Genomic DNA, 11,460 nt, shown 5'->3' with positions numbered 1-11,460 from the left:
TTCCCAGCTCATCACATGTGGGTTTCATGATGGAGCATTGTGAGCAGCAGAAGCAGCAGCAGCAGTAGCAACAAGATCAGCTGCTGCCCAGGGAGCCCCAGGAACAAGCGGTGCAGTGCTGCCCTCGTACCGGAGGGAGCAGCCGTTCCACAGAGAGGCGTGGATCCACAAGGTCCAGCCAGAAAAGCTCAAGTAGGAGGGAGATTTCTGCAGCCCCGAGGAAGAGTCCTCTGGCTAAGAAAGATCCTTCAGCAAACCCGGTACTGTATATTTGAGCAGAGGGTAAGTGATCTTCATGAAAGCTCACCTGGTGATTGTCTCTTCTCCTTGTTAAATTTTTCCAGGGTAAGAAGTGTGGTGCCAAATCAAAGCACAAGGAGTGTGCCTTATGTACAATTCCTCTGCCAGACTCTTGCCTTAAAAAGCCCTGGAGATCTTGTATTGATCAGACAGTGGCTGAAGAAACCCCCGATTTCTCCTCAGGATTGAGATCCTTGATTAAAGAGGAGATAGGCAAAGCCCTCTCCAAAAAAAACGATAGGAGGGCAGAAAAGGGAGCCTTCTCTAGTATCTGAAAACTCCTCAGTTCCCATTGATACCAAAAATTTGGATGATTCCTCCCTGTCTGCATCCTCTTCAGATAGCGACTCGGGCCAACACTGTTTTCCCCTGAACAAAGTTGATGCTCTAGTTAAAGCCGTCCGCACCACGATGGGTATCGTGGACTCTAAGACAGAAAAATCTGTTAAGGATAGGATGTTCAGGGGCCTAGACCAGAAAAAGAAAAGATGTGTTCCCTTGAAGAGTAAAATACAAGGGTTAATTCAGAGAGAGTGGAAGAAGCCAGAAATATAGGGCTCTCTTCCACCTTCATTCAAGAGGAAGTACCCTTTTGAAGAGGCATCATCCTCCTCTTGGTCTAAAGCCCCTAAATTGGATGTAGCCATAACCAAAGCCTCTAGGAAATCTTCTTTACCCTTTGACGACATGGGGGCATTGAAGGATCCACTTGACAGAAGGGCGGATACCTTTCTAAAAAGTACAACGGAGACTTCAGTGGGGGCCTTAAAACCTGCGTTGGCAGCTACCTGCACTTCCAGATCTTTAATGATTTGGTTGGAGCAGTTAGAATCACAGTTAAAAGAGGGGGTATCAAGGAGTGAAATCCTGTCTTCTATTCCCCTCATTCAGGGTGCTGCAGCTTTCCTTGCCGATGGTTTGGCAGACTCTGTAAGACTAGCAGCGAGATCGGCCGCCCTGTCAATTACTGCACGTCAGGCCTTGTGGCTAAAATGTTGGCCAGGGGACATTGAAGCCAGGTCCAGATTGTGTTCCATCCCTTGCAAAGGAGAATACCTGTTCGGTCCTACTATGGATGAGATACTAGAGAAGGCAAGGGATTCTAAAAAAGGGTTTCCATCAGTGTCCGTGCCTAACTACAAGCGGTGGTTTTGGAAAAATAAGTTTATCCACAGGAGGCCAGCGAAGGACCAGGACAAGTACGAGGAACGCAGACCGAGAGGTAGAAGACTGTTATTTGGACCCTCTTCTCGGGAGCCCGAAAGTCAGGGCAATGACGCTTAGCCCAGGAGAGAGGAAGGCTTTCCTCCTTTTTCCCAGCTTGGAACACATCTCAGCGAGCAGATGGAATCTCGGTCTGGTGAAATCGGGACTGAGGTTGGAGTTTCATTCTCTACCCTGGGGAAGATTTAGGATTACTCCTTCCCGTTCCTCCCTAGAGCAGCAGCTAGCCCTGCAGCAGGAGGTTCGGGACTTGATTGCAAAGTCAGTCCTGATTGAAGTTCCAGAGGCAGCGAGAGGTCAGGGTTTTTACTCCCCTCTCATCTTGGTGCCCAAGCAAGATGGCTCCTTCAGAACCATAGTAAATCTGAAGGCCTTAAATAAATACCTAAAGGTGCATACTTTTAAAATGGAAACATGGAAGACTGCAATAAAATTTCTCATTCCTGGTTGTTACATGGCGGTCTTGGATCTCAAAGATGCGTACTACCACGTACCCATTCATACGGATCACCAAAAATACTTAAGGGTGGCGGTGAATATAGGGGGTGTAATTAAACACTTCCAGCACACATCCCTTCCCTTTGGGCTAGCTGTAGCACCTAGTGTTTTCACTAGTAATGAGCGAGTATGTTCTGTTAACCCTTTCGGCGAGCATGCTCGGGTGCTCGCTGAGTATCTTCAGCGTACTCGGGTGTTATGTTTCAGTCACTCCGTGCTGATGATTTGCGACTGTTTGACAGCTTTAATACATGTGAGGAATGCCTAAGAAACAAGCATTCCTCACATGTATTAAAGCTGTCAGTCGCAAATCATGAGCATGGAGTGACTGAAACATAACACCTGAGCACGCTGAAGATACTCAGAAAACACCTGAGCATGCTCGTAAATCTCGAATAACGAGCATGCTCGCTCATCACTAGTTTTCACTAACGTGGTGGCTGAGGCTATGGCTCATGTTAGAGAAAGAGATATTCTCATCATCCCCTATCTGGATGATTTCCTTAAAGTAGGGAATTCCTTCCAAAATTTTGAACATCACTTGAAGGAAGTAATGTCTACCTTGGAGAGCCTTGATTGGTTGTTAAATTTACGAAAATCTAAGCTAGTACACTCCAAGGTTCAGCAATTCCTTGGAGTCATGCTAGATTTAGGAAGGCAAAAATCATACCTACCGTGCCCAAAAAATTAAAAACATTCAGTATCAGGTGAAAAAACCCATAGATGTCCCCTCTATGTCACTTAGGAGGGCAATGTCCTTATTGGGTACCTTAACGTCCCTGTTTCCCTGCAGTCTTATGGGCTCAATTCCACTCTAGAGCTCAACAAATATATTATATGAGTCGGTCCTAGGGGGGCATCTGGAAGGTAAATTAACATTATCCCGCTGCTCGATACAATCCCTTCGGTGGTGGTTGGATGACAGAAACCTGTCCAGGGGGGGGCTCCCTGGAGTGTGAGCCCCTCCCAGTTGTTAGTCACTGAAGCAAGTCCCTCGGGATGGGGAGCACATCTAGGAGAAGAGCTAGTTCAGGGTGTTTGGTTGGAGGATGAGAAAAGATTCTCCTCTAATGCCAAAGAGCTATTGGCGATAGATCGAGCAGTAAGCGAGTTTCTTGTATCCTTGCAGGGCCAGGACGTCAAGGTATTCTCGGACAACCGTGTAGCCATGGCTTATATAAACCACCAAGGGGGTACCTGGTCAAAAACACTAATGAAAGTGGCAAACTGTTGCAGAAGGCAGAAATTCATCTACTCTCCCTTACTGCTCTACATATAAAAGGAAGCGAAAACACCAAGGCAGACTTCCTGAGCCGCAATATTTTAAAAGAAGGACAATGGGTGATAAATCAACAGCTCTTTTCTCGGATAACTCAGATGTGGGGCCTTCCAGTGGTGGACCTATTTGCCACCAAACAAAATCGAAAATTGAGAGAATTCTGCTCCCTGAATCCCAGGGAAGATCCCCTGGTGGTGGACTCTCTCCTGATTCCATGGAAGTTCAGTCTGGCTTATGTCTTTCCCCCTATATCCCTGCTTCTAACAGTCATAAGGAAAGTCAGAGCAGACAGAGAGCGAGTATTGCTCATAGCCCCCTTCCTGGCCCAAGAGGCCTTGGTTTTCCAGTCTGAGGGAGATGTCAGTAACAGATCCGTGGATCCTACCAGAGATCCCGGACCTCATCTCGCAGAGGCCGATCATCCACCCTCCAGCTCCAGGGCTACATCTGATGGCGTGGAATCTGAAAGGACATTATAAAAGGAAAAAGGGTTTTCATGTAACCTAATAGACACCCTTTTATGTAGTAGAAAGGCGGTTAACACGCGTATATATGTCAGAACCTGAAAGAAGTTCCTGTCCTTCGCAGGTGTTAAGGTGGAAGAAGGGGCACCTATAGGAAAAGAAATTAGAATACCTTCAAAAAGGCCTGGAATTGGGGTTGTCTACTAGTACACTGAAGGTTCAGGTCTCAGCACTGGGTGCCTTGTTTTCCTGTGATCTGGCAGGAAACGACTGGGTCTCACGATTTATTAAAGCATTGTTTAGATCCAGGCCTGTTGTTAAATCTGACCTGATGTCTTGGGATTTGAACTTAGTCTCGTCTGTCCTGACCAACCCTCCTTTTGAACTCTTAGTCAGCATCCCTTAAAATTATCTCCCTTAAAACATCCCTTCTAGTCATGCTAACTTTAGCCAGAAGAGTAGGTGATATCCAAGCTCTATCTACGCCCCCCGCCTTCACACAATTAGATGATAGGGTAATCCTCAAACTGGACCCAGCCTATCTCCCTAAAGTGGCAACTAGTTTTCACAGAACTCAAGAGATAGCTTTGCCCTCCTTCTGTTCCAACCCTAAAAGCCAGAAGGAAGAAAAATTACACAAATTAGATGTTAGGAGATGCGTTATCATATATCTTGCAATCACTGAAGATTACAGAAAAGATAGGCCCCTTTTCATATGTCACCAGGGTATTAGGAAAGGGTATAGGGCCTTAAAATCCACTATTGCCAGGTGGATAAGGGAAGCCAATGCTCTTGCTTATTTGTCGAGCAGTGAGGAGTACCAGGTCTGAGAGACCATACTACTCGGGCTGTGGCGACCTCCTGGGCGGAGAAGACAGATGTCTCCATAGAAGAGATATGTAAGGCCACTACCTGGTCCTCTCCCTTTTACAGGCAGTATAGGTTAGATATGGGTGTATCTACCGATCTCACCTTTGGGAGAAGGGTGCTTCAGGCTGTGGTCCCTACCTAGATATTTCCTTTCTGTAATTCTCTTGTGGGGCGGTCATGGGTGACCGAATAAAGTCTTAGTTACTTACCGGTAATGGGATTTTTCGGAACCCATGACAGCACCCTTATATTCCCTCCCTTCACATGGTGGGAGCACTCCATTATATGTATCATAACTCACACTATAAAAAATACACTGCTCAAAAAAATAAAGGGAACACTTAAACAACACAATGTAACTCCAAGTCAATAACACTTCTGTGAAATCTACCTGTCCAGTTATGAAGCAACACTGATTGTGAATCAATGTCTCCTGCTGTTGTGCAAATGGAACAGACAACTGGTAGAAATGATAGGCAGTTAGCAAGATACCCCCTATAAAGGAGTGGTTCTGCAGGTGGTGACCACAGACCATTTCTCTGTTCTCATCCTTTTTGGCTGTTGTTTTGGTCACTTTTTCATTTTGCCATTGCGCTCACCCCTAGAGGTACAGTAGCATTAGGCGGTGTCTACAGTACAACCCACAGAAGTTGCTCAGGTAGTGCAGTTCATCCAGGATGACACATCAGTGCGAGCTGTGGCAACAAGTGTAGCTGTGTCTGTCAGCACAGTGTCCAGAGCATGGAGCAGACACCAGGAGATGTGGAGGGAGCCATAGGAGGGCGACAACCCAGCAGCAGGACCGTTACCGCCTCCTTTGTGGCAGGAGGAACACTGCCAGAGCCCTGCAAAATGACCTCCAGCAGGCCACAAATGTGCATGTGTCTGCACAAATGGTTAGAAACTGACTCCATGAGGGTGGTATGAGGGTCCGATGTTCACAGATGGGGGTTGTGCTCACAGCCCAACACCGTGCAGGACGCTTGGCATTTGCCACAGAACACCAGGATTGGCAAAGTCGCCACTGGCGCCGTGTGCTCTTCACAGATGAAAGCAGGTTCACACTGAGCACATGTGACAGACGTGACAGAGTCTGGAGACGCCATGGAGAGCGATCTGTTGCCTGCAACATCCTTTAGCATGACCGGTTTGGCAATGGGTCAGTAATGGTGTGGGGTGACATTTCTTTGGAGGGCCTCACAGCCCTCCATGTGCTAGCCAGAGGTAACCTGACTGCCATTAGGTACCGAGATGAGATCCTCAGACCCCTTGTGAGACCATATGCTGGTGCGGTTGGCCCTCGGTTCCTCCTAATGCAGGACAATGCCAGACCTCATGTGGCTGGAGTGTGTCAGCAGTTCCTGCAAGATGAAGGCATTGAAGCTATGGACTGGCCCGCCTGTTCCCCAGACATGAATCCGATTGAGCACATCTGGGACATCATGTTTCGCTCCATCCACCAACGTCACATTGCACCACAGACTGTCCAGGAGTTGGCGGATGCTTTAGTCCAGGTCTGGGAGGAGATCCCACAGGAGACCATCTGCAACCTCATCAGGAGCATGCCCAGGTGTTGTAGGGACGTCATACAGGCACATGGAGGCCACACACACACAATACTGAGACTCATTGTGACTTGTTTTAAGGACATTACATCAAAGTTGGATCAGCCTGTAGTGTGTTTTCCACTTTAATTTTGGGGGTGACTCCATATCCAGGCCTCTATTGGTAAATAAATTTGATTTCCATTGATGATTTTTGTGTGATTTTGTTGTCAGCACATTTAACTTTGTACAGATCAAAGTATTCAATGAGAATATTTCATTCATTCAGATCTAGGAACACACACACACACACACACACACACACACACACACACACACACACACACACACACACACACCTTTAATTTTTCACTCTTTGTTTCATTGCAGCCATTTAGTAAATTCTAAAAAGTTCATTTTTTTTCTCATTAAAGTACACTCTGCACCCCATCTTGACAGAAAAAAAACAAATGTATTTTTTGAAAATGTATTAAAAAAGAAACACTGAAATATCACATGGTCATAAGTATTCAGACCCTTTGCTCAGACATTCATATTTAAGTCACATGCTGTCCATTTCCTTGTGATCCTCCTTGAGATGGTTCTACTCTTTCATTGGAGTCCAGCTGTATTTAATTAAAATGATAGGACTTGATTTGGAAAGGCACACACCTGTCTATATAAGATCTCACAGCTCACATTGCATGTCAGACCAAATGAGAATCATGAGCTCAAAGGAACTGCCCAAGGATCTCAGAGAGAGAATTGTGGCAAGGCACAGATCTGGCCAAGGTTACAAAAGAATTTCTGCAGTACTCAAGGTTCCTAAGAGCACAGTGGCCTCCATAATCCTTAAATGGAAGAAGTTTGGGACCGCCAGAAGTCTTCCTAGACCTGGCCGTCCAGCCAAACTGAGCAATCGTGGGAGAAGAGCCTTGGTGAAAGAGGTAAAGAAGAACCCCAAGATCACTGTGGCTGAGCTCCAGCGATGCAGTAGGGAGATGGGAGAAAGTTCCACAAAGTCAACTATCACTGCAGCCCTCCACCAGTTGGGCCTTTATGGCAGAGTGGCCCGACGGAAGCCTCTCCTCAGTGCAAGACATATGAAAGCCCGCATAGAATTTGCTCAAAAACACATGAAGGACTCCCAGACTATTATAAATAAGATTCTCTGGTCTGATGAGACGAAGATAGAACTTTTTGGTGATAATTCTAAGCGGTATGCGTGGAGAAAACCAGGCACTGCTCATCACCTGCCCAATACAATCCCAACAATGAAACATGGTGGTGGCAGCATCATGCCTTGGGGGTGTTTTTCAGCTGCAGGGACAGGACGACTGGTTGCAATTGAAGGAAACATGAATGCGGCCAAGTACAGAGATATCCTGGATGAAAACCTCTTCCAGAATGCTCTGGACCTCAGACTTGGCCGAAGGTTCACCTTCCAACAAGACAATGTCCCTAAGCACACAGCTAAAATAACAAAAGGAGTGGCTTCAGAACAACTCTTTGGCCATTCTTGACTGGCCCAGCCAAAGCCCTGACCTAAACCCAATTGAGCATCTCTGGAGAGACCTGAAAATGGCTGTCCACCAACGTTCACCATCCAAACCTGACGGAATTGGAGAGGATCTGCAAGGATGAATGGCAGAGGATCCCCAAATCCAGATGTGAAAAGCTTGCTGCATCATTCCTAAGACAACTCATGGCTGTACTAGCTCAAAATGGTGCTTCTACTCAATACTGTGCAAAGGGTCTGAATACTTACGACCTTGTGATATTTCAGTTTTTCTTTTTTAATAAATTTGCAAAAAATTCTACAATTGTTTTTTTTTTTGAGTCAAGATGGGGTGCAGAGTGTACTTTTATGAGAAAAAAAAAATTAACTTTTTAGAATTTACCAAAAGGCTGCAATGAAACAAAGAGTGAAAAATGTAAAGGGGTCTGAATACTTTCCGGACCCACTGTATATATGGAAATTTTACTGAAATTAGATAAACACATTATTGTAAACTGGATTGTTGTTTTACTAACCTTGGCGGTCCTTTCATGCTCTGTAAACCAAACTGAGGCAGGAGAGAGGCGCCGCCCTTTTGTTTGTGGGTTTCCTGTCCTTGTTGGGAGGATCCCCTCTCTCGGGGTGCTGTCATGGGTTCCGAAAAATCCGTTACCGGTAATAAGACTTTTCTGGGCGTAAAATTAGATTTTTGTGAAAGGCGTAGCATTCTATGGAAGTTTTATAATAATTACCCACCATCCTGCAATCCATGCAGGCGTGTATGGGGTTCAGGCATTAATCCACACCAGTTGCGTAGATGAAGCTCTCAGTTAGACCATCTTTATGGTTCTCTAAGCGAAAAGGGAAGAAGAGGGTTCTGGTGTAGTCCTAATAATGCAAAAGTATGGATTACCTTTCCCAAATAATCCCACCCTGCCCCAAAGCAATTTGACCTAGTTTTTAGGCACAATATATGACTGCGTGGATGTGGTGATAGTGAAAATGCAATTTACATAAACAATACAGATTAATATACCAATCATATACAAGGTAAAAAAGGAAGAGTATTTTACAAATTTATTGCAAAATTGCAGAAATGATAATGTCAGGCAATTTCTGAAACCCAAGTATTTCCCTACTTATCACACAACTTCCATTAAGAAATGAGTGTATTGTCTTCTGTCATGACAACATGTTATGGTCAGTGGGAGTCAGACCACTGAGACAGAGGTTTATTGCTGTGTCTGAGTCTATCCTTTACCTTGGAAAACGATCCTTCTTAACACGGTCTGGGTCTTTAGAGAATAACCCATTAAATAATTAAGATCATTTTCTGAAAATTGACTTCTTTACATTTGCTCTGTAGAAATTATTTTTGTTATTTAAGTGGTTGTCTGAATTATGAATAAACTATTGTCCGAAATTAGAAAAGAAAGATCTTGCTTGCTTGTTTTCAGAAACAGCGCCACTCTACTCTAGGGGTGGTGTCAGGTACTGCAAGTCAATGAAAAAAAATTCCACTTTGAAAAGCAAAAAGTAAATTGTACTGAGGAGCAGAATGAACCTTCTAGTAGCAAAACTATGAACACTTGGTCAACAAAAATGCTGGATTATCAGTATTTTTCCAGGCAACGTCCGGGTTTTAGAAAATAATTGTTTGCATACTTTCTGAATGAATTCTCCAGTTGTCCAGGTTTCGGCTTGCAGTTACCTTTCCTGTTTACAAATCTGTCCTGGCCGTATGATGGACACAGGGGTGCATGGTTTGTCACAAGAGAAGTGAGGACTGTGAGCTGGGACCCCACAATTCAGTTAATCTTCAAGTCATTGTATCTTCAGTTTTAGATTCAGATCTTCAGATACTCAAGACATGGTAGAACATGCTGCCATATAAATGCAAGGTACTGTAGTCTGCAGCATAGGCTCACAGAGCATTGATAGACAAGTCACTGCTTTTCTATACTATTCACTGTTCTTGTAATAAAACAAATGTTTGTCAAGCTCAGTAATATCAGCCATACATCCCACAACGTGTATGAGGTGCAGATCGTCTGCACATGCCCAATATAATAAAGAAAAAAATAGAAAATAAGTTAATGTATGTCATGGTCGTGCTCTCCGGAAAAAAGACTAGCATATACTAGGGATTCAAGGATGTGGAAATGAATAGTGTTGAGCGAATTTGTTCAGCATTTCAAATTAGTCTTCGGGGTTCCGACTTGTTCGTGCCAAAAAAAAATCTGCTCCGGCCATGAACATCCCTGATTTGCCATGCAGAAGTCATGTGCGTGACAAATCAGGGATGTCCTGTCCATAGGTGGAGCAAATCAGAATCCCGAACACAAATTTGAAATGCTGAACAAATTCGCTCAACACTAGAAATGAATCCACAGTACTCACCCAAGTGAGTTTCTTCTTATATTTCATAGGTGGCGCACAGCAATGTATACTCAACAGTAGGACAAACTGCACGCAGACCTGACAGTTTCACATCTTCAGACTCTAAGGCTATGTGCCCACGCTGCAGAAATGAAGCGGAAAATTTCTGCATGTCCTTGCCCGGAAAAACACGTGTGGAATTTGACACACGTTTTTCGAGCGTTTTGCACATGCATTGTCTAATGCATTGAGAAGGCAATGCCGCATGCGTAAGCGAACAAATAATGGACATGCTGCGGAATAATTCCGCACATCAAAAACGCTGCGGCAAATTCCGCAGCATGGGCATTGTAATTGCGGATTTACATTGGGAATCATGGGAGAAAGCTTACCAAGCGTTTTTGCTGCGGAATTTTTGCAGCGTAAACGCTTGAAAAACGCATCGCGGGCACGGACCCCAAGTCAAACTTTGGAAAAGCTTCTGAAATGCCGATAGGCCAGCGTGCCGTTTGTCCCCCTGTTGAATTTACACTGATTTCATAAGAGGCGCACAGCAAAGAAGAAGAATCTCACTTGGGAGAGTACCATGCACTCATTTCTACATCATTGAATCCCTCATATATGCTGATCTTTTTTCCTGAGAGCACCACCATGATATACATGATTGCAAGATACGTTTTACCCCTTGAATGTCTGAATTGCTGCTGACAACAGAAAGTAGTGCAGATTAAATACCTTTTGCTTTGGTCTTTTCTAACTCTTTTACACTGGAGCTGTACACACCGTGTTACTTATTAGCAAGTGCTAGACAATAAATGCATATGATAGATCAGCAAGTATTTCCAAGCTTGGGTTATTGTAAAGTGATATTTGCAAAACTTGCAAACCGCAGCAGGAAATGACAGACATGTCGGCCTGGTTACCAAGAGATCAATACTGAAAGCAGAAGTGACTATAGTCTCTCACCGCTGGTAACAGACATATGTAGGGCATTAGTCTAATCTGGAAATGCAATATCACACAGTCCCCAAACACTGTTAAAGAAGCACTCCTCCTCATCCCATCAAAGTTTTTATCCTCTTAATATATTGCAATAATCATATTATATAGCACTGTGTAATTACAATTGCTCATTTTGCCTTTCTACCCAGCTAATTCTTCTGTTTTCCAGTAGGTCTATGGCATCACATGATTAATAACAGACTAGCTGAATCCTTCTAAGCTCTATGTAGAAACAGGTGGTCATGTTTCTCTGTACAATTCATGGGTCACTGCAAAAGTTCCTGGCAGGGGGGGAGCAACTGGGTCAGGCATTGAAAGGGGGCTGGGGGATGATTTTTTTAAGGGAAAAGAGACTTCTCTGCTCTATGTAGAAACAGGAAGAATTAGCTGAGTATAAAGTGA

This window comes from Phyllobates terribilis, unplaced genomic scaffold (genome assembly GCF_046119375.1).
Source record: "Phyllobates terribilis strain yellow unplaced genomic scaffold, ASM4611937v1 Scaffold_1__5_contigs__length_1240528914, whole genome shotgun sequence".
Taxonomy (NCBI): domain Eukaryota; kingdom Metazoa; phylum Chordata; class Amphibia; order Anura; family Dendrobatidae; genus Phyllobates; species Phyllobates terribilis.
Note: the sequence above shows the minus strand (reverse complement) of the source record.